The sequence below is a fragment of the Triturus cristatus genome, chromosome 4_1, assembly GCF_964204655.1.
Source record: "Triturus cristatus chromosome 4_1, aTriCri1.1, whole genome shotgun sequence".
NCBI classification, from domain to species: Eukaryota; Metazoa; Chordata; class Amphibia; order Caudata; family Salamandridae; genus Triturus; species Triturus cristatus.
The window spans coordinates 1136893118-1136920772 of NC_140585.1; the positions used below are offsets into that span (position 1 = coordinate 1136893118).

General features: G+C 42.4%; 1 protein-coding gene across 3 annotated transcripts in view; it reads right to left on the reverse strand.

Annotated features, from left to right (window-relative positions):
• The window catches only part of LOC146856172 (uncharacterized), a 91503-nt gene that overhangs the window by 33787 nt on the left and 30061 nt on the right, over nucleotides 1-27655 (reverse strand). The gene's annotated exons all lie outside the window — the stretch shown is intronic.

Below are 27655 nucleotides of genomic sequence, written 5' to 3' on the forward strand. Positions count from 1 at the left end.
CAGAAATCCTACTTTTCACCCTAAACAGTTCTCCCCCGAATTCCTAATAAATGATAAAAAATAAGCAGGAAGCCAAAACAGGGATCTAGAAGGAATTCTTTACTAGTATAATTTCAGTGACATTTTAAACAAAAGAGAGAGGGGCTCAATATCAACCAAAATGGAAATAGAGCACCAAGTAACTGCAAAGTAAAGAATTTTTTTCCCTTTTTGGAAACGACACTAATCAAATCACTCAATCACTCTAATCAATCAGAATCCCAATCTAGGGTTTAAACAAATCACTCCCACTGATGGAACACTTACACTCAAAAAAACAATAATATCAGAGCAAGCTATTTATTTGCATCAAAAAATATTTTCATAGGAATATGATCAGTATAAAATATACATTTCATTTTTATAAAAAACAAAAACAATTAAAAACATTTATAATCATACAGGAGAAAAAGAGGATAAAAGACAATACACTTTGTCATATCATAGTTAATTCAGACCCCTCATGGGCAACATCGAATGGGGATTCACTTCCCTATTTCAAATAGTTTGTATGCCCCTTCCGAATTTAACACATGTACAATGCGTCGACGCGTTTCGGAGGCTTTCGCTGTTCGTAGCCTCCTTCTTCAGGACAATAACTATTTGTTTCTCCTTATCCAGAAATAGTCACCTGATACAGAAATAAAACATTTTTTTTACTTTTAACATAAAACATATTCTCTACATACAGCATTGCTCTAACTACTATTACATCTCTTTAGATCCACTATGGACATCATTAATTTTGGGAAAGCAACGATTTAGTCCTTAATGTACATACGTGACTACAAGAGTTTTCAAGTATACACAGAAGGGGTTTGCTTTTCAACCTACCCAGTCTTTGTTTTTTTAAGAAAACGTTTTATTACATTGAAAGTGTTTCCATCCATTCATCCTGCACATTCTTAGCACTCTCACCTCTCATCCATTATTATGAAGAATCACCTTTATACCATTCAATCAATAATTACTAAATAACTCACCTGTGCAAACGCACTAGGGTGACTTGTTTATAGGGTTAGAATCTTGAGTGAGATTGTCTCAGTGTTTCACAGTTACCCCAGCTGTCAAGAAATATAATATTTTAAACCAGTCGTTTGATTGTCAGGGGAACAAAACTCCCTGATTAGGAATCAGTTGTCTGATTTCCAGTTTCAACTTATTATTTTTTTTAGTATTGTAAGTCTTATATAATACCTATAGGATCACTCGTGGGTGTAGACTCATAGAGCTCTTTGTTGCGTAATTTTCTGTCCTTAGATCATAAAGCAACTCTCTGTACCGTTAGGTTTATTCCTGTTGAAAGAGAGGTTCATTAAACTTCACCTCACTGGCTTAAAAGGTACATCATTTTTATTATTATTATTATACCCAAGGGTATTAAACGGTTTTATTTCTTTTTTTACCTCTAGATGTTATATCTGTTGATTAACACGGTTTTTTCTAAATATATTTCCTATGGTTGGTCCTTCACCCATAAATGCCGCACCTATAAATAAACATTAGAAGTTATATTCTAGTTATTTTCTTTTAAGGATAAGTTCTTTAAAAATTGTGGCAATCAAAAACCCTAAAGCTATTTGGCATCAATGCTCACCTCTTAACTGGGGGCTGCTAACATTCGAGGATTCTTTTACTGCTCCGGGTAAATGTTGCTTGTGGCTGTATCATAAAAGGGACGAGAAAAGATATATAGTCCCTATCATTCTCAAATCATCTCTTTGCTATCATTGTTTTGTATCAAAATTCCGTTTCTAAGCCCACATGATGTCGATAAGGGCTCGTAATATATTGACACTCATAGATAGCTATTTACGCTATCTCGATTCTAATTTTATTCTTTGTAATACAGATTAAAAAAACTTCAAGTTATGTTTACGCTCATGAGTAACTATTGGCACTGTTTTAGTGGCCATACTCTCAGTGAGAGAGATTTGAGACAAGCAGCAAACAAACTGTCAAGTTAAGATGGACTACGCGATTAAACTCGCTACGAAATAATACATCCTGCCTTCCGGTTTTGGTATACCTTTTAAGTCAAGCAACAAAACTATCAAGTTAAGAAGGACTACACGTTGTAATCTCGCTACGAAATAATGCATCCTGCCTCCCTATTTTGACATACCTCAATAAGTCCAACGGCCAGCGTTCCCGGGCAGCTACTTCCGCATCTGTAAGATCGCGGGCAACATCGATGAAGGACTACCTTTCCAGGCCAAGTTTTTTTATATTGTGTCAGCAATAGACGTCATTTACCCGCGACCGGAACCATTGCGAGTTTTACTTTTTTCTGACAAAAAACGTTATTAATACAAACCTATTTGAACTTAAACACTAATTGTATAGTGTATTTGGGTAATGAAATTGTTATATTTAAACGCAACTTAAACTACTTTGATGAGGAGTTACCTGCCTCTACTTTTAAAAAAAAAAAATGTATTTCCTTTTTTGTCTATTACAAAAAAAAAATTCTTTACATAAAAATTATATATCAAAAAACCCCAATAATTAGGTTTAGTTAATTGTTTATTTAAGGACGAACATTCACCAAATCATACTCTCTTGATATCGACGTTATCGGTCGACTAAGTGCGTTCTTACGTATGTCATACATATGAATTTTTAGTTTTTAATTTGTAAGCAATAATCTAATTACTACTATCTACTATTGGTCACTTCATTTAAAGAGTAACAATTGTTTTTTATATATACTTATCATAATATAGTTATAGTTGTCAGTTTTTTTTAAATAATAAAAGGTCTCAGTATAGGGAGTCCTGACAGAAAAATCAATTCATTATGTGGCTATTCTCATCCAGTCTTCTTTAGTATTAAGACCCTTATTGACCGTATCGAGAGTGGAGATATACCACTGTTCTCTGTTTTTACGTTTGATTTCCACATTGCCCCCTCTTCTCGAACAGCTAATCCTTTCTACGATGAACCATGAAAAATCCGTATGTTTGTGTTTAAGTTTCATAAAATGGTCAACCATAGGGGCATTGATTTTACCCGTTTTTAATGCCGATCTATGTTCCAATAAGCGAATTCTTAATTCTCTTCCCGTTTCTCCCACGTATGCTAAACCGCAGGGGCATAAAAGCAGGTAAATTAAGTTACTACTCCTACAGTTATTGAGGGTTTTAGCAGTCATAGTATAGTTATTATAGGTAAGAGCTTTCGTAACAATACAATGTTCGCATATTAAGCAATTACTACATTTATAGTTATCATCTCTATGATAGAGGGTATGACATATAACCCAAACAATCAGATTTTAGTGACCCTCGATATAGAGGCTTTGTACACTAATATACCGCAAGATAACACCATTGAGGTTATTGGTAACATCCTTGAAAATGCAGATCTAAGAGGAGCTAATAAAGATTTTATTAAGCAATGTATTACACTGGTGTTGAAAAACAATATGTTCCTGTTCCTGTATGGAACATAGATCGGCATTAAAAACGGGTAAAATCAATGCCCCTATGGTTGACCATTTTATGAAACTTAAACACAAACATACGGATTTTTCATGGTTCATCGTAGAAAGGATTAGCTGTTCGAGAAGAGGGGGCAATGTGGAAATCAAACGTAAAAACAGAGAACAGTGGTATATCTCCACTCTCGATACGGTCAATAAGGGTCTTAATACTAAAGAAGACTGGATGAGAATAGCCACATAATGAATTGATTTTTCTGTCAGGACTCCCTATACTGAGACCTTTTATTATTTAAAAAAAACTGACAACTATAACTATATTATGATAAGTATATATAAAAAACAATTGTTACTCTTTGAATGAAGTGACCAATAGTAGATAGTAGTAATTAGATTATTGCTTACAAATTAAAAACTAAAAATTCATATGTATGGCATACGTAAGAACGCACTTAGTCGACCGATAACGTCGATATCAAGAGAGTATGATTTGGTGAATGTTCGTCCTTAAATAAACAATTAACTAAACCTAATTATTGGGGTTTTTTGATATATAATTTTTATGTAAAGAAATTTTTTTTTGTAATAGACAAAAACAGGAAATAATTTTATTTATTTTTTTAAAGTAGAGGCAGGTAACTCCTCATCAAAGTAGTTTAAGTTGCGTTTAAATATAACAATTTCATTACCCAAATACACTATACAATTAGTGTTTAAGTTCAAATAGGTTTGTATTAATAAAGTTTTTTGTCAGAAAAAGTAAAACTCGCAATGGTTCCGGTCACGGGTAAATGACGTCTATTGCTGACACACTATAAAAAAACTTGGTCTGGAAAGGTAGTCCTTCATCGATGTTGCCCGCGATCTTACAGACGCGGAAGTAGCTGCCCGGGAACGCTGGCCGTTGGACTTATTGAGGTATGTCAAAATAGGGAGACAGGATGCATTATTTCGTAGCGAGATTACAACGTGTAGTCCTTCTTAACTAGATAGTTTTGTTGCTTGACTTAAAAGGTATACCAAAACCGGGAGGCACGATGTATTATTTCGTAGCGAGTTTAATCGCGTAGTCCATCTTAACTTGACAGTTTGTTTGCTGCTTGTCTCAAATCTCTCTCACTGAGAGTATGGCCACTAAAACAGTGCCAATAGTTACTCATGAGCGTAAACATAACTTGAAGTTTTTTTAATCTGTATTACAAAGAATAAAATTAGAATCGAGATAGCGTAAATAGCTATCTATGAGTGTCAATATATTACGAGCCCTTATCGACATCATGTGGGCTTAGAAACGGAATTTTGATACAAAACAATGATAGCAAAGAGATGATTTGAGAATGATAGGGACTATATATCTTTTCTCGTCCCTTTTATGATACAGCCACGAGCAACATTTACCCGGAGCAGTAGAAGAATCCTCGAATGTTAGCAGCCCCCCAGTTAAGAGGTGAGCATTGATGCCAAATAGCTTTAGGGTTTTTGATTGGCACAATTTTTAAAGAACTTATCCTTTAAAGAAAATAACTAGAATATAACTTCTAATGTTTATTTATAGGTGCGGCATTTATGGGTGCAGGACCAACCATAGGATATATATTTAGAAAAAACCGTGTTAATCAACAGATATACCATCTAGAGGTAAAAAAAGAAATAAAACCGTTTAATACCCTCGGGTATAATAATAATAATAAAAATGATGTACCTTTTAAGCCAGTGAGGTGAAGTTTAATGAACCTCTCTTTCAACAGGAATAAACCTAACGGTACAGAGAGTTGCTTTATGATCTAAGGACAGAAAATTACGCAACAAAGAGCTCTATGAGTCTACACCCACGAGTGATCCTATAGGTATTATATGAGACTTACAATAATAAAAATAAAAATAAAAATAATAAGTTGAAACTGGAAATCAGACAACTGATTCCTAATCAGGGAATTTGTTCCCCTGACAATCAAACGACTGGTTTAAAATATTATTATATTTCTTGACAGCTGGGGTAACTGTGAAACACTGAGACAATCTCACTCAAGATTCTAACCCTATAAACAAGTCACCCTAGTGCGTTTGCACAGGTGAGTTATTTAGTAATTATTGATTGAATGGTATGAAGGTGTTTCTTCATAATAATGGATGAGAGGTGAGATTGCTAAGAATGTGCAGTATGAATGGATGGAAACACTTACAATGTAATAAAACGTTTTCTTAAAAAAACAAAGACTGGGTAGGTTGAAAAGCAAACCCCTTCTGTGTATACTTGAAAACTCTTGTAGTCACGTATGTACATTAAGGACTAAATCGTTGCTTTCCCAAAATTAATGATGTCCATAGTGGATTTAAAGAGATGTAATAGTAATTAGAGCAATGCTGTATGTAGAGAATATGTTTTATGTTAAAAGTAAAAAAAAAATGTATTTCTGTATCAGGTGACTATTTCTGGATAAGGAGAAACAAATAGTTATTGTCCTGAAGAAGGAGGCTACGAACAGCGAAAGCCTCCGAAACGCGTCGACGCATTGTACATGTGTTAAATTCGGAAGGGGCATACAAACTATTTGAAATAGGGAAGTGAATCCCCATTCGATGTTGCCCATGAGGGGTCTGAATTAACTATGATATGACAAAGTGTACTGTCTTTTATCCTCTTTTTCTCCTGTATGATTATAAATGTTTTTAATTGTTTTTGTTTTTTATAAAAATGAAATGTATATTTTATACTGATCATATTCCTATGAAAATATTTTTTGATGCAAATAAATAGCTTGCTCTGATATTATTGGTTTTTTGAGTGTAAGTGTTCCATCAGTGGGAGTGATTTGTTTAAACCCTAGATTGGGATTCTGATTGATTAGAGTGATTGAGTGATTTGATTAGTGTCGTTTCCAAAAAGGGAAAAAAATTCTTTACTTTGCAGTTTGTAATTTCAGTGACGTACATAACCAGGAACACATCACGCCATGCTATAGAATGAAGTTAAACATTCCTCGCTGTGAAGAAAACTGCAGTCAACACAGAATACAGTAGCCAAAATATCAACCATATCCCCAGGGGCATAACTTCAAGGAGGTGTTTGGGATGTTACACCTCCATAATAAATGTATTTTTTGATGAATAGTTGGGGACAGGTGCTTTCAGTCGGGTATTGTGAGGTTTCTGTCGGATTTCACCTTGGATTTTTGCATGTGCCCTCTATCAAAAAGACACACATTCTCTGACCTCTGTTTTGAAAGTCCTAAAAAAGGTTATTTTACAAAATATTGTGTTTCTCTCACTTAGTACTCATACTAATCCGTATTCCTCTCTCTTTTTACTGGCCCTTAAGCACCTCTCATGCGTCCTACTTGTCGTATAATGTATTCAAACATTATATGGCAGCATGAATGTCGGAAATCTGACCTCAATACCGCCTCCCCCCTCCCAATCGTAATGACCAAGCTACACCCCTGCATATCCCTGCCTGATATACAACAATAGGCCCTGTATCAAAGAGAATGAAGAACTTTCATAATTAATTTTACCATGAATGAACCGAGTTTATGTTTGCTGAATACTGATGATTTTAGATTATTAGTTTATTGTTTTGCACACAGTGGAGTCCTCAAAATGTTGCACCTGTGTCAATTTCATATTTATTGATAGGTGTTATAATGTGTATTCAGTGTGTAATATTATGAAATTTAATGAATACGTCAGAATTTAACTTTAGTACAACAGTACTGAAGACAGCTGGATTCAGCTGGCAGATAATGAGCTATACGAATCTTAAAGCATGCGGAAAATTAACTTGGCTATTTTTATCTAGGTCACTTGGATCATAAAGAGAAAAAGTGCCTTACAGAACCCTCTGTTGGTGTACTGAAAGTTAAACCCAGAGTAGAGTAATTTGACAGAGTTACAGCACTTAATCCTATGAAATTGGGCGTTGGATGCCACTATACAGGTGAACTCATTATAACATGAATTTAATTAGTGCATAAACACCAAATTTGTTAGCTAGAGTTCCATATTTATTCGCTGTCAAGTACCAACACTTACCTTAATGAATGAACATCTTTCACACAGAAAACAGACTAAACTGCCAGGCTATGTTACATGATGATTTATAAATATGGACACAGTTTTATGATCTTAGGGCCTGATTATGAGTTTTGCGGTCCCTGGGACAGCCAAACTCACGGTGAGGTTTGTTGGTGGTCAGGGCCTGACGCACCAGCTCCCCGACTGCTGTATTATAAGTAAGACAGTTGGACATCCAGAGAACAGCCGCAACCACCATGGATCCGCGATCGCTGATGTGGCGGTCTGAGGCCACAATATGCTTGATGTTGCCGTTGCGGCACCGCCAAACATATTATAAGTTTTCTCACTGCCTTTCTTTTCATGTCGGTGAGTCTGCCATGAAAAGGGTGGTGGTAAGGAAACTGGTCCTCTGTGCACAGGCATCATGCAGGGGGGCACATGATGTGTCCCCTGTCTTTCTGCACCCCCATTTCCAGCACAGCACGGACTTTACAGTCCATGCCGTGCTGGAACGAACTGTGGCTGTCCCACGGTGCTGCCTTTCTAAGGCTCTCCTGTGAGCCTTTGATAGGCATCACCTTGGGCTAGTTGCCGCAGCAGTAATTTCCAACAGATGTGTCAAGGTAGGGGCCTGTCTTGTGTCTCGTGAGAGGGCATGTGATGTGTGGAAATGTATTCTCTTTCAGTTGAAGGCCCTTACTCATTCGGGGGTTTATCTCTGGCTTAGAGTCAAGAACAGGAACCATCTTGGGTAAAACAGGAACTATCTTGCTGGTTCTGAGAATTGGCAGAACCACAGAAATGTGTGTTCACAGTGTACAGCCTTGTGCTTCCTCTATTAGTTGGTATGGTTTCAGGGCCTAACCTCGTGCTTCCTCTTTCAGTTGGGGGTGGTCACAGGGCAGCTGGTGTGACAGGCTGAGTTACCAACAATGGACAGGATGTGGCTGAGTCTCTGGCACAACTGGGGGAAGGCACACAGGCAGGCTTCTTGGGATTGGCTCGACCACAAGGAGCAGGGGGTTGTGCAAGATTCAATGGGGATGTGAAGGACAGTTTTCAGACAAGTTGCTGAGAGCATGTCACACACAAAATGGGTGTTTGTCTGAAGCAAATGGCTACCAGGCAGAAACAGGGAAATGATGGGGCACAATTGTCAATTTTATTTCCACATTCCCTCCTTACCCCAGAGTGTACCTATATTATATCTCAATTTGCATGAGATTATCTATACATTCTTGTAGCATAATTATTTCCCTTTCTCTCTGCTGGACAAGTGGTTTAGGAATGCAGTTTGCAGCGCATAGACCGCACAGGGCAGGACCACATTGGATGCAAAGGCAGCATCCAGATATTATCAGGAATATTATACCTGCTGCTGACAGCAGTTGCCATACCCAGGACGATATTATCTTCCAGAACCAATCAGACCACGTCCAGGTGCCAGGTTCTTGATGTAAACTTACGGCTATCTTGTGTAATTTTGTTATGGCCGTGTATACAGATGGGGAATTATCAGGAATAAATATACAGCAGCTAGAGCCTATAATTTTACAGGCTCCGCCTCTGTCAGCCAGGATGATGTCAAGGACAAGGCGATTTTGGAGAGTAACCAATCGTATGGCGGACTGCTCCTGGGTTAAGCTCCCCAGGGCTGACGCCGTCTGGTTTACAATAGCCTCTAAGGTCCTTGTCAACCTGCGTATAAGCTTGCTGTTCTGTACAGGGCCAACAAACAAGAAGAACCCTTTGTTAAAATCTGTATACTGTTCCCATGAGGTTTCTGTTTGGTCAACCCAGGAGGTATCGATCGTTCTTTTATGTCTGACATGGGGCACTAGGAGGTCTCGGTGGTAAGTGGATGGGGCCACAAAGACAGGGGGTAACAGGAATGCTATATAACAAGTTCCCCCCCAGTTCAAGGGCAGCTGCACATAGGCCGTTTGGCCACAGATGAAATAAGTATGGCGAGAAGCTTAAAATGAGGACTTTCCTCTGTCTTCAAAACTTATAGTGGTATGACAGTCACTGTGTCCTAATGGAACAGAGCCATTTTTCTGGATGCACAGGTGTCCTTTTACTGGTGAGACCGAGATGGAAGGGGGACCAGCATTCTTTTTAGGTTTGGTATTTAACATCTTGTAGGACATGGTCATGTTCCCTTGCTTGTATTCTTCACTTTCTAGGACTGTTCCTGTCGCCTGAGGACTTCCATCCTTATTTGGGTAACAGGCAGCATTAAGTACCTTGTTTAAGTTCCCCCAAGGCCACCCATTCTTGCATGAATTATTTCCGTCAGGGCAGGAGGTGGGGGTGGTATCGTCAGCTGTTATTAGGGCGAACCAGGCTTCACAAGTCCCATTATAGGAAAATGGAAAGGGGAAAAGAGGCATCCCTCCCTTTTTCTGATAAGGTGGGAGGCGGCCACATATCCAGCAATTTGTGCTATTGCTGGCCTGATGAGTGTAGTGTAACATCTGCATAAAGGTATTGTTTTGCAAGGCTAGTCTATGGGCTTGTTCATGAGGGGGGTAGGTCATGATATGTGTGTTCCTGAGTGCTGTTGGGTGCATGAGAGGTGTGTGGTGTTGGAGGAAAAACAGTGTGGAGGATCCAACCAAGACACGTCATAATGGTTATGAAGAAAAACAATATCATTAAACATATGATAGAACCACTACGCAATTTCTTAAAGTTCTTGTTTCTGCGTTTCATTCTATCTTTTTCCCATATAGTCAAGGTGTTTAAATCCATCCCCATGCTCCAACCGCTTCACCACTGGACCTGCGCCCAGTGGACTTAATTAGCCAGAGTCCGGATGGCAGACCTCAACTTTGATTTATATTCTTGTTGTGGGGTCAGTTCCAAAGGCACAAAAGATTGTTCTGTTACAATGTCACTAGGGTTGGCAGCGTCGCCGGCAACAGTGTCTCTTTGTCCAAAATATTTCCGGCAGTGGCTCGCGTGTCGCCAGCCCTTCCTGCCTTCGACCTTCACCGCCGTCCGCGTGGTTAGGAGCGCGAGCTTCGGAGTCTTCCACCTGGGCTGAAGAGGACTGGTCCTGTCGAAGTTTCTTATCACCCAGTCGCCGGGTCGGATGGTGTGTTCTCCAGGGGCGGTTTTGTCAGGGAAGGCTGCAGCGACCTGTGAACGACAAGATTGGAGTGCAGACATCAAGGAAGCGAGGTAATCAGTCAATATTCTGCTGTCTACATCAGTAATTCTTTTAGGCATTGGCGTACCCCACATATTTGGTGGTCTGCCAAAGACGACCTCATACGGAGATAGACCAGTTCTGGAATGTGCTACCATACGCATGTAGAAGAGGGCAACCGGTAAGGCTACCATCCAGTCCACGCCTTTGTCTGTACATATCTTGGCCAATTTTGTCTTCAAACTCTGGTTGTGTCTCTCTACTAGACCTGCTGCTTGAGGATGTCTTACGCAGTGAAATTTCCAAGTGTACCCTAACAGAAGAGACACTTGCTTCATGAGTTCAGAGGAGAAGGGCTGGCCGTTGTCTGAGTAGATGACGCGGGGCAACCCATATCTCGGGAAATACTCTCTGACTAGTTGCTTAGCAGTTGTCGTTGCAGTGTAATCTGGGACGGGATAGGCTTCTGTCCATCTGGTCAGAGCACATACTACAACTAGCACATACTTGTGACCTCTACATCTCTCCATCTGGATATAGTCCATTTGGAGAACTTCAAATGGATAGTCAGGGGGTTGGAATCCACCCTGCTCCACCTTTGTGCCTTTACCTGGGTTGAACTGATTACAAATCATGCACGTTTTAACCTTTTGTTTGGCTGCAGCTCTCAAATGTTTGTTGTGCCATATGTTCTGTATGCTGTCTAACATTGCTTTTTCTCCCAGATGCGCTGGTCCATGTATGGTGTTTATTATAACCTGTACCATAGCATCCGGCAGAAACCATACTGCTCTTTCAGGTGTCATCCAACCCTGATCTGTAAGGACCCCTCCTTTTTCCTTCCATTCTAGCAGTTCCTGTGGTGTGGTGTGACTTTGGACATCCTGGATGTCAGAAAAGGGGTCTCGTATTGCGTATTGGCGGTGTAGTATATTCAATTCTGTGTTTGCTGCTAATTTGGCTGCACAGTCTGCGGAATCATTTCCTTTTGATATTTCATCGGTTCCTTTTGTGTGCGCTTTACACTTTAATACTGCAACTTTCGCTGGTAACTGACTGGCCTCTAAGAGGGCAGTGATGAGTGTAGCATGCTGTATTTTAGACCCGTGTGATGTGAGGAATCCTCTCTCTTTCCACAATGTGCCGAAGTTGTGTACAACCCCGAAAGCGTACTGTGAATCAGTGTAAATGTTAACTGATTTTCCTTTTGCTAAGTGACATGCTCGTGTTAGTGCTATGAGTTCGGCTGCTTGTGCCGACAGTATCTCTATCTTGTGTGCTTCCAAGGTGTTTGTACCATTTGTGACGGCATAGGCTGCTGCTAGTTCTCCAGTGGGGAGTCTCATGCAAGAACCATCAACAAAAAGTGTCATTTCTGCCTTAGAAAGGGGAGTATCTTGTAAATCTGGTCTGGGTTTGGTCACTAAATCAATTATGTCAATACAATCGTTAAGTTGTTCAGTAGGAGAGGTCAGTGGCAACAGTATTGCTGGGTTTAAAATGTTGCATCGTCTAATCTCAATATGTGGCTGAAAAAGCGTCATCTCATATCCGGTGAGTCTGGCTATTGTCAGATGCTGTGTTTGCGTTCTGTTCAGCAGAAGTTCTACAGCGTGTGGGACCTGGACTATCAGATGATGTCCCAATACAATAGCATCGCTTTGTCTAATAGCTTGTGCAGTAGCTGCTACTGATTTTAGACATGCAGGTAATGCTTGTGCTACTGGATCTAATGTACTTGAAAAATAACCACATGGTCTATGTCTGTCTGCTTGAAGTTGGGTCAGGACTGATAGTGCTGTACCTGAGTTTTCTGTTACAAACAAGGTAAAATCTTTGGTGTAATCAGGTGTTGCTAACACTGGGGCTTGACACATAGCCTTTTTAAGAGACTGAAAAGCTTGCGTGTGTTCATCTGTCCAGGGTAATTGTGGAGTAGCGCCAGCTTCGAGTGTTGTCAGCTGCACTAATGGTTTAGAAATGAGTGCAAATTGCGGGATCCACTGTCTACAATATGAGGTGAGACCAACAAAAGCTCGAACTTGTTTCTGTGTTGTTGGTTGTGGTATTTGTTGTATGAGCTGGATGCGTTCCTGTGTAAGCTGCCTACCCTCCTTTGACAGCAAGTGCCCTAAGTATGCCACTTGCTGTAAACAAAATTGGAGCTTACCAGGGGAAACTTTATGGCCATTTGCAGCTAGGAATTCTAGTACTAGTAGTGATGCTTCAGCACATGCTGCGTCAGATCTGGCCGTAATGAGGATATCATCAACATATTGTAGTATGGCTGTATCCGTGGGCATTTGAATAGTGTCCAATTGTCTTTCAGCGCTTGGCTATATACACTTGGACTTTCGGTGAAACCTTGAGGAGCTCTTGTGAATTGGAAATTTCGTCCTTGTAAGGAGAAGCCGAAAAGGTATTGACTGTCTGGGTGAATGGGTATAGTGAAGAATGCGTTTTTTAAGTCAATGACAGAAAAATGCGTTGCTTCTGCATCTATGGCTGTGAGTAAAGTGGAGATGTCTGGGACCACAGGGTGTTGTGGAATGACACATTTATTGAGCTCTCTCAAATCCACCACTAGTCTGTAGACAGGTGGTGTTCCTGGTTCCACTTTTTTATGAACTGGTAAAACAGGGGAATTGCAAATATTCGAAGTTGTTTCTTTAATCACACCTGACTGTATTAGGTCCTGAATAATTAACATTAATGCTTGTTCAGCTTGAGGTGGAATTTTGTATTGTCTTATACGTGGTAGTTGGGCTCCCTCTTTCAGTGTAACCTTGTGAGGTGTTATTTTCATACATCCTACTGTGGTGGAATCAGTGGCCCAAAGGGTGTGTGGCAAATCTTTCAAACGCTCGTCTAATTCTCTACTTGGGTAGTGGCCCTTAAAATCTCGTAGAAATAATCTGACATCTTTAGGTGAGCAAACAACAACAGCTCCTAATTCTTTCAATGTTTTTATACCAAGCAAATTTTCTGGACATGATTTTGTCAATATAAGATCTGAAGTTGTCGTGAGGGGACCAACCTGCAAGGGCAGTGGTTTTGACGTGGCGTTTGTCACAGGTTGTCCGGAGAAACCCAGAGAAATACTTTTTGAACCCGAGAGAGGAGCCTCTGGGACCTCTTGATGGCTTATTGTTGTTTTACTGGCCCCAGTGTCTAGTAGAAACTTTCTATCCTCCCCAAGAAGTCGGACCTCTATAAATGGGCCTTTCTGATCTACTGGGATGGGGATTAGGGGCAGTTTGTCATCTTCTCTCCCTGGGCAACATCATGAAAAATCTGGGTAGTATTCAGTGTAGTCGCTGTCTATAATGTTCATTTGGGCCATTTGTGTTGTCGGTGGAACTGAAGGTGTTGAACTGTCTTGGGAAACATTCTGTTTTGGCTGATATGGACGAGGCTGTGTCTTACCAGTAGCCAAATTGTGCTTTAAGACAGGGCAGTCTTTAACGAAGTGTCCCGTCTTTTTGCAATAATTACAAGTGCTCTTCACGTTTGTCTGGCTACCTGGTGTCTGTTGGCGCTGGGGTGCAGTTTGGGCTACTAACGCTTTCATCTTGGTGTCTTTCATGCGTTTCTTATCATTTTCTTCTTCATCCCTAATGCGATTTTGGTGGTATTGTAGCATTTGTAACACCTGTGGTGGTGTATGTGCTTGCCAGGTACTTTCTACTTTTAGTACTCTTTCCTTAATAGCTGACAAGGCGTTGTCTACTAATTTGGAAACAAACAGATGCGGGTAAGCTTCGCTTGTCGGCGTAAGGCCGCTATTTACCGCAAAACATTTTTCAAGTCTGGTGTAATAATCTCCTATGTCTTCACCATGTTTCTGTTTGCAGGAGGAAATGGTATCCCAGTCCTCCTTTGTCACTGTCAGTAACTGTGGTAGCACCTTTAAAATAGTGCCAGGAAGTGCTTTTAGTCTGTCTCCTATACCTTGACCTGCTACTCTAGTATTTTCGTCATTCTGAAGTTCGGTCCATCTAATGTGTTCACCTGCTACTTCCCAATCTTTCTCTCTTAGTTTGTCATATATACCCGATGGCAACAATAATTTCAGAATTGCTGTGATATCAGAAAGAGTATATGTTCCCATCATTAATACATCTCCTAATTCTTTAAAGAATCCAGTAGGATCCTTTGAGTGGGAGGGAACCATCTCTTTTATCCTTAGTAACTCAAGTTTTGTCAAGGGTACATAAATAAAAACGCGTTGTAGCGCGCCATTCGTGTCAGCTCTGGGGTGGACCTCTCTCATGGGGAACTGGCGTGTTTGAGGCAGTCTATTAATTTGTCAACAAGTATTATTGAAAGATTTATATTCAGTCGTTTTCTGGTATTTCTGTCTAAAATCTATAAGTGTGTTGAGAAAAACTGAACTATTGTGGAGGAACATGTTATCAGCGCAGTCAGACAGAAAATCTTCCGAGTCTTGGATCATGTTTAAAATGAGTGCCATTGAGTGTGATGAGATGTTGTACCATGTAGAGACTTGCTAATCTTTGATGTGAGCGTGGTAATGCTAGAAAAAGTTAGGCTATGAGATCATTGTCATATATCTTATATTGAGAGACCCATAGGGTCGCAGTTCTGGCTATTTCCTCCTCCTCCGGTGTAAGCGGAGGTTCCTGGTCTAACCAGTAGTCTAATGCATTGGATGTTTTTTCAAATAACTCATCTGGAGATGACCGTTCAGAGTGACCTTGGAGGAATGGAGGCGGGGGTGTTCGTGAATTAGGGGCGGAAGAACGAACGAGTAGGACTTTTTCAGTAGGTTCAGTAATTTCCTCCTCAAGTTTCTTATTCTCTTCATTTGTTTGCAAGTTTTGCAGAATATGGGTCACATTACGGGTGAACCTGTCTAGTGCATCATTTATAAGTTCTAGACTAGTGTGGTCGGATGCGGAATCTAATAAGTCAAAAAGTGAAACTGGTACATTTCTGTCCTCTGCTCGTATGTGTTTTATGAAACAGCAAAGGAGGAACCTATACATGTGCATTTTTACAGGGTGTGATCTTCTTGTAGTCATAGCGTTAATGTCTCGTGAGTTCTCTCCAGTACGAAGAAACTCAGAGGCCGCTTGAAGAAACGTGTCAATTGCTGGTAGATGTCTTATTTCTTCCCAGGAGTCATGAAGTATTTTACTTATTCGGCCTGCCTCCCCTGTGTTGCTCGGAGTCGGGTCATAGGGGCAGTCGGGAATTGTTTTACCTGGGTCTGGACCTACGGCACCCCCTTCTGGAGTGAGAGGTAGTGTGTTATGTTGTAAAAAGGGTGGCGGAGGCAGAGGGTGTTGAATTACTGGAACCTCATATGGAGGTGGAGTATCTAAGAGGAAATTGGTGAAAGTATCCTCTGGTGATGGGGCGGTAGGTTGTGTCTTAGGTAGTGCAATGTTAAGGTTTTCAGGTGCAGATGGCAATACAGGATAAAAACCAGTAGAAATGGCTGTTTGTTCCCTTTTATTCCTTTCACTAACTACTTCTTTCCCTATTTCTTGTAACTGTTCTTCCTTGGCCTGCTCTGACATTCTCTTACCCTTTTCAACTTTATGCAATTCCTTCTGTTGCCTCCTATGGGCTTCTTTTCTCCATAATTCCACCGAGTCACTTTGTGGCTGGCAGACTCCCTTTTTCTTCCACAACTGTTCCACTAATTTTATAATACATTCTATGTCAAAAGTACCATTTTCAGGCCATCTATATCTGTGTTCTAGGTCTTTAGTATAATCCACCCATAAATCACAATAAATAATTGCACCAACACCATGTTTTGCATACATGAAGTGTCCTGGAGTATCCCGAGGAGGAAGGGGAATTTCCTTCTCAAGAATACTCCTTTTGGTTGCTATCTTACGTATTTTCGAGAAAATAGGCATGATGGCAAGATTTTTCAAAAATTTAGAATTGAGAGAAAAAGAAAAACAAACAGAACATATATCTTTACCGTACCCACGAGTGGTGAGTCCGTCTTTTATACTAGTTTAGCAGTCTTCACAAAATGAGTGAGAAACCAACAAAAACCTGTATCTTTACCGCACCCACAAAGTGGTGAGTCCGTCTTTATACTTTTCAGCAGTACTCACCGAAAAAAATAACTGGAAGGTCTCTTGAAGATCTTAAAAATGCGCGTAGCTTCTAAGGTGGGACTCGCAGAACTTCGGATTCGTCTCTTCACAGGTTGGGCTCTGGTTCAGGACGTTCCGCAATTTTCCTCACCGCCTCGTGTGGATGCCGGGCCGCAGTTGGTCCCCCTCTTTGCCTCGAAGGAGTTAGCAGGAATTCCCCGCGTTGTGCACTTTGAAGTCCGTCAAAGGTCAGGAGGGGACAGTACCGGGTCCAATATCGCCGGCGCGTGGGGAAAAGGGAATGTCCCTGTTCGGGCGCCAATTAATGTGGTAAATTAATTCAATATTACCTCATCTCAGAATTTCTATACTTAATAATCATAATTTCAGGCAAAGCAAAGAGAGGAGTCCGTGGTGTTCGAGTAAAAAAAGGGTCTAGTAACTCGAGTTAAGGGGAGAGCTCCAGCACCAAGCGGGTACAGGAGTGGTCTGCAGTTTTATTCACACATCAGAATATTTATACAGTTTTCAGTCAATAGGCAAAAGAAGAAAGGAGAAGTGACAAGAAAAAGGGAAGTGACAAGCAGTAATTTCCAACAGATGTGTCAAGGTAGGGGCGTGTCTTGTGTCTCGTGAGAGGGCATGTGATGTGTGGAAATGTGTTCTCTTTCAGTTGAAGGCCCTTACTCATTTGGGGGTTTATCTCTGGCTTAGAGTCAAGAACAGGAACCATCTTGTGTAAAACAGGAACTATCTTGCTGGTTCTGGGAATTGGCAGAACCACAGAAATGTGTGTTCACAGTGTACAGCCTTGTGCTTCCTTTATTAGTTGGTGTGGTTTCAGGGCCTAACCTCGTGCTTCCTCTTTCAGTTGGGGGTGGTCACAGGGCAGCTGGTGTGACAGGCTGAGTTACCAACAATGGACAGGATGTGGCTGAGTCTCTGGCACAACTGGGGGAAGGCACACAGGCAGGCTTCTTGGAATTGGCTCGACCACAAGGAGCAGGGGGTTGTGCAAGATTCAATGGGGATGTGAAGGACAGTTTTCAGACAAGTTGCTGAGAGCATGTCACACACAAAATGGGTGTTTGTCTGAGGCAAATGGCTACCAGGCAGAAACAGGGAAATGATGGGGCACAATTGTCAATTTTATTTCCACAAAATATAAAAGTACATAAAGGGTAACAATTCTTAAATGGCCCAATTGTTGTCATCCTGGAATCCTGGTGAAATATACATATAACAGCTTTTAGGATGTCACAGAATCACTCAAAAACATCAAAACATGCATTCTCAGTAGATAGCATTTCTTTGTGATATTCTATTCTTACGCTTGGACAAAAAAGAGAATCTGATCTGACGTTTTTCAACTTGTCAAGTGAGTCTTGAGCATTGAGGTCACTATCTTTGTTTTTTCCAATTTGGAAAAAAGCTAGATCTTTACCCAGAAATGTGCTTTTGTGATTTGGTGTAACCCTGTACAGCCGTCCTAAAGATATTAAGGCTAAAAAATAGAGAGCTGGTTAATTGGTCCCAAAGGAGTCCGAAGGACCACAAACTTTTTTTTAAAAGTTCAGTTTCAATTTGTCATGAGGGCTTTATTTGCTGTTTGCCGGGCGTGCAATCTCATTGGTTAGACGCACCATGAGAAAAAGGTTGCGTCCGCCATTACAGGATGCGAGTACTCGGTCCCCGTGTCCTTAAACATAAAAAAAAGTTAAGCAGTAGGGGCAACCTGACCCCCTCGTCCTCCTACTCCCAGAAAAATTATATAATTTTTTTGCAGCACACCGGTCCAGTGGTACTCTAGCGGGAGCCAGTGTGACCCACTTGCTTGTGTCAGAGTGCTAAGAGAGAAAAAAAAAGACATTTAAAAAACAAATAGAAGAATGTGGCATGGGCAGTTGGTTGCTCACGGGGGTTTAACTGCCTGTGGGGGCTGCGGAGTGGGAAGTTGGACACGAGAGGGGGGTTGGGTTCAGGGCCTGGCTGCAGGCTGTGGACAGCGGGTTATTGGCTGCATGCATGGGTTAGCCACAAGACAGGCCCTGCAGCTAGCCCCACTCCATTTACATTTACAGAACATTTTAAAACTTAAAAAAAAAGGAATGTGGGGTGGGTGTCCATGGGCAGTTGGCCGCTCATGGGGCTTGATCGCCTGCGGGGGCTAGACGCAGGGCTGTGTGCAGCAGGAGGCTGGTCACAAGCAGGGGGGGTGGGTGCAGGGCCTGGCTTCAGGCCATGGGTAGCAGCCAGTTGGCTGCATGCATGGGACTGGCCACAGGCCAGGCCCTGCAGCCAAACCCTCTCCATTTTAAAGATTTTTTCGATTTTTATTAAAGAATGTAGGTGGGGTTTGTGGGTTCAGGGTCTGGCCACAGGCCGTGGATAGCGGTTTATTGGCTGCATGCATGGGGTTGGCAACAGGACAGGCCCTGCACCCAACCTCACACCATTTACAGTATATGTTACAATTTTTTTGTAAAAGAGTGTGGGGGGGGGGTCTGTGGGCAGTTGGTCGCTCGCGGGTGCTTGACCACCTGCAGGGGTTAGACGTAGGGCAGTGTGCAGTGACAGGTTGGCCACCCAAGGGGAGTTGGGGCCAGGGCTTAGCCGCAGGCCATCCTGACCTGGGGTTGGTTGCAGGCATGGGGTTGCCTGTAGGTTGGGACCTGCAGCCAACTGCGCGCTGCACACAGCTGAAGGCCATGCGCGGCAGGGGTTAGCTGCCCCCAGAAGTTGATTATGGTAATAAGATCCTACTTTGCATTACAAAAACTGAAATTCACTGAAAAAAATAACAAAAGGGAAAACTGACTTATAGTTACATATGGGAATAATATTTATGTTTAAAAAAAATGAAATTCACGTAAAAACCCAAAGGCGTACGTGACATTATAGTTAGGCGTGGACATACGATCTAATTTTACATTTAAAAAAAACAAGACATTCACTGAAAAAAATGGTTAAAGTGACACTATAATTAAGTCAGTCATAACGTTACTTTTTAAACGCAAAAAAAAACCTGAAATTCACCAGTCATTGTTTACTGAGCAAACTATAACTAGTATCCCGTCATATCCCTTCCAAAGCCTCCTTGAGGCCCCAAGGACCCCATCCTCTCGGGGATGAAAATTAAGTAACGGGGAGGGTGGCTCGCAGTCCCCTTCCTCGAGCCATTGTATGACCTTGGGTACTCCATATCCGGGAGGCCGGCTCTTGTACTGTATTCTGGGGACCCTGTGTTTTCCCTGCCCACAAGAGAGCAGGCAGAGAAACGTATATGCCCCCATTCGGCAGGCGCATGTTTTGTTTTCCTGCCCACTCTCCCTCTGTGCAGGGAAACAGAGAATTTCTACCGCCGAGCAGGAGCAAAACAAAACTGCTTGTGTAGGGAGGGAGCAATGCCAGCTCTCACTGCACCCAGGATGGGTGCAGGTATGGAAGCCGGCGGGCCTGTGGGAGCCATGGGCTACCGCCTGCAGCCACCAATGTGGGACATTGTTGTGGGGTGCCCTGGGTGGGCATTGGTGCACCTCACTGAAAAATGTAAAAAGTAAACAATGCCAGCTCCGGTGCCGGTGGAGTTCGGGAGTCCTGGGGCTCCCCTCTTCGCTCCCAACAAAAATATTGATGTGGGGTGCCCCGGGTGGGTACAGTGGCAACCCAGATTATTTTTTATTTTTGAATGTGTGTTACCAGGTCCTACACGGCCCATAGGGAGCTGCGGGAGCCCTAGGCTACCCCTGCGGCCCCCAACAACAAAGAAAAAAGATCTGGTTACCAAAGTGGGCACCCAAAAAAAAATAATAATAATAATAATAAATAATAAATGTTCACTGCCCCACAAGTGCTTTTTAAACATATTTTGTGGAGGCTGGAGGTGTCCATTTTTTTAAATCATGTGGGGGCTGCAGGGAGTGCAGCATCCTCCCAGCAACATAAAAAAAACAGTAAGTCTCCTGGGTCATTAAATCCATGACTTCAGGTGAACTTACCATATTTTTGTTAAGTACTCCTAGCTGGAGCTCTATGTTCTTCAGCTCATGTGGAGAGCCCCTTTGTGGTTGGTTCCGAGGCTGTGTTTTCTAGCTTGAAAAATGTTTTTAAAAGGCTCGAACATGTTGATGCCTTTTTTTTATTTTAAATAAAACTTGATTACTTTTTTATGACAATCACTTTTATTAAACATTGCAATGAGTGAATCAATGAAATTATTAGTTCATTTTAATTATTGGTGATTTTTAACAAAGACAATACTTGTGCTTTATGTATGTTGATATTCTGTTTCCTTAATAAAGTCAATAGGTCCACTTTTTATATTTTGATGTTCTGACCCATTGTCAAAGTCAGTAGGTCTGAGTACTTAAAAGGATACCCTTTTTATTCAGCTGTGCAAGCCTGTGGGGGCCAGTAGGGGCACGGCACCAGCGAGGAGTTTGGGTGCCCACTGTGGCCAACCTCACGCTGAGCATGGCCAAAGGCGTGCGCAGAGTGGTTTGGCTGTCCATGAGGAGATGCACAGCATGGGGCATTACGAATGGTTATAAAATATTAATTACTTTAAACAAAAAAACTAGAAATTCACTGAAAACATCAAGGGTTACAGAGACGTTATAGTTAGGTATGGTAATATCACCTTATTCGGGTAATAATATCTTACTTTACATTTAAAAAACCTCAGAAATTTCCAAAGCGAAACCAAAGGTTGAAGGGACGCTATAAATTGGTGAAAATGTCAGTTAAATCATACCATTTTAAATGAACGCTGTTAGAAATGGGATTTCTGGTTGGTTAATGCTTGCGCCAAAGCCAGGCAGAAACCACCACTCTAGTCAGGGCAAGGGAGTTACATGCCGAAGATAACCCCTGCTCAACCCCTTGGTAGTTTGGCACGAGCAGCCAGGCTTATCCCAGAGGCAATGTGTAAAGAGTTTGCGCAACACCCACACACAGCAGCAACAAACTAGGCACACCACAAAGAAACTCCACACAAGGTTATATCAAAAATAGCCTTTGTATTATCATAAAACACATTAGAATAGTAATCACCAATATACACTGTGCCAACTGGTACTAGGCAACATTTACAGGGGATTATATACACATGACAGGGCCACTTGGACCACTGTCAGAACCATCACAAAGTGAACATAGTAAATGTAGAACTTATGATAAACGTAGAACACAACCAGTAATTACTGGCAAACACTGTACTCAGTATTATCTTGCAACATAAACCATATTATGCACAGTATCACATCAGGCACAAAATACATTATACGCCAACCTCATAAGCCTAAACATATTAGACCCTAATCTCCTAATCATAACTCACATTAGGCATAAATCACAGTGGAGAATAACCTCCCAAGCATAAACCACAATATGCAAAACCTCATAACATAAACCACAGTAGAGGCATCAATCGCGGTGCATAAAACACAGTACATAAATCACATTAGGGCCTGGCACCCTATCAACCCAACAGTCCCCCTGGCCAATTGGCCTTCTCAGAGGGCTCAAATGCCCTATGTCCAAAAGTGTCAGGGCGACTGCCAATGCAGCAACATCAAAAGTGCGCAACTGCGCTGGGGCATAGGAGTGTATCTCACTCATGTCTCAATCACAAAGCCCCCAGAGAAATGATGGCCTAAACGTTGTAGCTGCCGCTAACTGCCGTGCAGCTGTGATGCAAAACGTGGGCCTGGGCACTCACTATGCCATCTGAACAAATATGCCCAAAACTTTGCAGCTGCCCACTGTCCGGCAGCTGTGTACAAATTAGGCCTGCCACCAACGTCCCACCTGAGCCCCTCTCTGGTACTCTCTAAACAGATTGCCTCCATCGGTGCAGCTGCCCACTACAGCGGTGCAGCTGTGCAGAAACAAATGGCAAAGTGCTGTGGAGCCCCGCTCTGGGGCTCCTGTAATCAATTTGCTTCCCCCCCGACATTGGTGCGACCTGCTCTCCCGCGGGTACGCTCTGCAAACAAGGCACCAACAAAAGGGAAGCCCTAACTCACCGGGCTCTCTGGTGCCGCTCTTCCGGGATGATCGCTAGTACGGGGTGGGCTCCCGCCAGCTCCCGGGAGCCCCGCTTAGGCCTGTCCTCATTACTTCTCCTCCTTTTCGGTTCACCAGTGTGGGGTGGGCTCCCGCCTGGCTTCTGCTATACGTGAGGCTCTCCCTTCATCACGGGAGCCCCGCTGGCTTGCCTCAGCACTTCTCCTCCTTTCTAGCGGCACCCAACAGGACCCGCTCACAACCAGGCAGCTTGCCTGGCTTCCGGGTCGCTGCGCTCGATCGCGGCGGCTCCTGTGAAATTTTCTGAATGAGGGGTGTGCTCCCGCAAAGTAAATAAAAGCATAAGCGGGGTAGGCACCCGCCATCTTCAAATATCAAATAAGCGAGGTGGGCTCCTGCGAAAGTACCATAAGCGGGGTGGGCACCCGCAATTATACCGACATCACAGGGGAATCCCCACTGCGAAGCCCACGCTCTCCCTTTCCCTGGGGAAATTAAAATGAAGCGCTCACAGGGCGCTAGATGCAGACAAAGTCCTGAAGGCCCTGTAATATCAAAAGCAAATCACTCATAGGGGGCAAGAGGTCCCAAAAAGTCCTTAGGGATCAAGGAGCATAGCTGGGCCCAGGAAGGTCAGCACACATGGCCCTCCAGTAGGGAGGCAAGCCCCCATGGCGGTTCATCCTGGGCCCCAGCAGCAGCAAGCCCCCAGCATGTCTGGACCAGCACAAGCAGAACAAGAACAATTTCATGGGGTCACAGCCCCTATACTTATACTTGCCATTTCTTTGTCTGTAGTGCAGGGCATGGGGGAACCAGATGCAACTGGTTCAGAGGGGAATTGGAGCACTTTGTTTTCCAAGCTCCTCTTCCCCTTTGTCAGGTGGGGGCAAGGTGATCAGACACACCACAGAGGGTGGAGCCAGCATTATCCAGGCTGGGCACAGTCCTATTCAGGGTCAGGGGATTACTCCTCCCACTATTCCCAGCACAGATGTCCCATTCAGCCTAGTGCTGACTCACCCTGCCCCTCCTGGAGCCACACACACCTCCCAGCCCCTGTCACTCACAAGCCAGACATGCAGTTCACATCAGGTAGGCAGACACATAGCACACAGAAATGCGAACTTCTAAAAGTGGCATTTCTCCCATGGGCATAATAAATCTGCGCACACCATCGTGCAGCATTTATTCTTACAATTTCATACATACTAAATTCGACCACGCTGCTCCTCTCATTCCAGGAATTACCACTGACACACTGATCAGGGAATCCCCAATGCATTCCTATGGGAGGGCAGACCAACCTTACCAAATGTACACAGAGAGCGCGCGCACTTTTCACTGGACCACAAAGTGCCCAGAGGCCTAAAACCACCAACACCATGTCAGAGAAAAGGCAAAAAGTTTAGGGGTGAACCTGCCAAAAAGGGCCAAGTCCAACAAACGCAGTAACTGAAATTCACTTGTTATAATCTCAAGTAACTAAAAACTTGTGACTTAAACTATAACTCGCGCCCTCACCATGAACTGCTTATGACTTCACGATACAAACCAGTTTGGTTTTGAAGTTCCCAACACACTAAAGCTACATCTTATGGTACTTCAAAACTTGTCATATTCGTCTGGCTCAGTTCATAATCACATTTAAGGCCTTTGTCCCCCTACTGGGCCATGTTAATTGCTCTGATCCCCGGTGAAGGGAGAACAGGCCTCTCAAAAAAAAAGGAGCAAAATTCTGTAATTGGCTCAGTTGCTGGAAAGGGGTAGGGAGGATAATCTGCATCTGATAATTAGCTTATCATACTGATCCTGGACTGGGATATCTTAAGTCCATTGAAACAAAGGAGGGAGCCCAGACCTCTGGAGCTAACACAGGAGGGGCTCGCCTTTAAAGTTTAGGTGGGATGGGATGTGGCAGCTAGGGTTGGAGCTGAAGCCTCAGAGGACCTCTTTTCAGAGAAACTTTAACAACGCCATGTTAGATTGTCTCAGAATGCTATGCAGTATGGTTGGGACAGGGGTGGAGGGATCATCTGGCATCCTAGGGTTGCCTGGCATCCAGAACCTTCCATCTCCTATTACTTTGTCCCCAAGCCAGTCAGGTACCCGGTGCCCCAGAACTGGTTTAGAGAGTGACCACAGGGGAGGGGTTGCTCATTTTCCTGGCCATACCTCTGGTTGGGCACAAGACAAGAAAGGTTTTATCACCTTTGTTTTGGGTAAATTCAAATTTCTCTCACTCAGAGCCTTTTTGCCAAAAGCCAACAGATTTACTGAGACCTCGTCCAGCGGTACTCGAATATTTGTGGCCCTCTTTGGCCACAGCCTGCTGCCTTGCCTCGCTGAGGATTTTTTACTTCAATTTCAGAGTTCGAAGGTAGAACTTTTCAACAGGACGATCCTGGTCCCTGTATCCGACCCACACTCCATCACAGTAAGCTTTAAACCTTACCCTTGTCCCGGTCAAGCACAACCAGATGACCATGGTTGGCGCTTAATATGTTTTGGCAATATTTTGAACCTTAAACTTTAAAAATTCATAACTCTTGTTCTACTAAATGGATTGTTGTTGTTTTGGTATAATTTTATTTATTAAATTGACTCTATTTTCCTAAATTGGTTTTGTATTTTTCTTGTATTGTGTTTTGACTTTGTTACTGTTTGAGGACTGCATACATACTTTACACATTGCCACTAAGTTAAGCCTGGGTTTGAGCTCAGGTTAATTTAGTGACTTGTTATTATTTGAGGTGGGCCTTTGCCTCCCTCAATTATTAACCCAATTTCTCACAAATTAGTTCAGTTTTTTTTTAATGGAAAGGTCCCCTCCATATTTAGATCCAGGAAACTTGCTCAACAGCAAGCTCACTACATCCCAAATACTGTTAGAAAGTTCATGCATAGCTTATATGAATGTAAATCCTTCAGTATGGGAGGTATGAAGTATTCTAAAATGCCTAAAATCAGGCTCTCTATGGAGGACGTTTTCCATGTGGTATAATCATGTAGTCTATCATGAGAGCTGTGGTGCCCACTTTAAACACCACCTTAATGCTTTATTTAGGGTTGGATGGGTACTTGAGTTGTTGAAGTGAAGCACTGTGAGCTTGTGGAAACAAAATGAATGCAAACCCCTATAAGATGGTCAATGTTCAGCCAATTACATTGATGTCCTAAGTGGCCAAAATACTGGAAACGTATCTAGAAAATGGCGGAGAACAACCCAAACCCATAGTTTTAGCTTGATTGGTCTCAGGCAGGCTTCAGGCCAAATCACAGAACAGAAACAGTTCTAATGCCTATGTTGGAAAAAATAAGTAGCATCAAGGACATGGGTGCCGCAGCTTATGCAGACACTTTCTTTGGTGTCTCTCTGCTGGCTTTAATACTATCAATAATAAGATATTGACATTGGACATGACTTGAATGGCTGCTTCTCTTCCCCCTTTCATCTCGAAGTGTATGGAGTCCCACAACAGTGAGCACTATCTGTCATTCTATCTAATATTTAGCTCAAACCTCTTAGATCTTTATTTAGATCATTTGGCCTTCACTTACATGACTCAAGCCATCATATGTTTCGAACCCGAATGTACACATATAGCCACAGACTTAAATGAGTGTTTACACGTGGGTAGCTTTGGATGACCAACCCTTTTTGAAACAGTGCAGATAAGACAGAAGTGTGGACCGTTGTTCATGAACATCTGACCTTGTTTCCTAAGGTCTGTACCAAGTCAATAGGGACCAAACCAAAGCTCTTGGTTTTGTGGTGGATGGAAAGCTCTCACTGGAATACACATTAAAGTACCAACTGTTCCCTTCAGCTTAGAACACAACAAAAGATCCATTATTAGTCCTCCTGTGGCTCGACAACGGTTGTGGCACTGTGTTTTCTTATAACTAGACTATAGGACTGAATTATAGTTAGGTCTGCCCTCAGAACAAACTGCAAAAACGAAAACTTCTAACGCATGAAGTACGGCAGGTCAAAGACTTAAAGAGACACCACAAGTCCCTGCAGCGTTATCCCTTCATTGGCTGCCGGTGAGGTAGTTTAGGTTGTTATGTATGTTTCATCAGAAGATTTTTTACACTGGTCATTGATTTCTAGAAAAGATTTTGAACGTCTACTCCTCAGGAAGTGGTCTGTAGTTTATCCATTAATGCAGCTGATTGTTGATCTTTTTAAAACAGCTTTCAAGAAGGCAGGTTTCTTTGGGTGCTTGTGAAACTATTTTGCAAAGGTGTAAATAACTTCTAGCTGGAGATATATTTCTGTTATTCGTGTGCACATAGGGGACATCCATAAATCACAGGCCCACAACCGGGGACCCTTCAGAAACATATTATTGGGTTACAAGAACTACCCTATGTTTTTCATACTGGCTCTAAATGAATGCTCAATTAAACAAGCATTGGCATAGCCAATAGGTCTCGCTTTTGGGACCTTATAAGTATTTAGTTATGCAGCACAATATCCTTGGTGCAACAACATTAACTGTTGCATGGTTAAACACTTATAAGGCCCCAAAGGTGAGACCTATTGGCTATGCCAATGCTTGGTTTTTTTTTTTAAAGCACAAGCAGTGCTATCAGTCTCCGGCTGCCACTTAGAGGTAGAGGTAGAGAGAGAGAGGTGTGTAGAGAGAGAGAGAGGTGTGTAGAGAGAGGTGGATAGAGAGAGGTGTGTAGAGAGGTGGGTAGAGAGAGGGGTAGAGAGAAGGGTAGAGAGAGAGGGGTGTAGAGAGAGGTGTAGAGGGATGTGTAGAGGGATGGGTAGAGAGAGGGGGTAGAGAAAGGGGTGGAGAGAGGTAGAGAGGTAGAGCGAGAGAGAGAGAGAGAGAGAGAGAGGTAGTAGAGAGAGGTAGAGATAGATAGAGAGAGAGG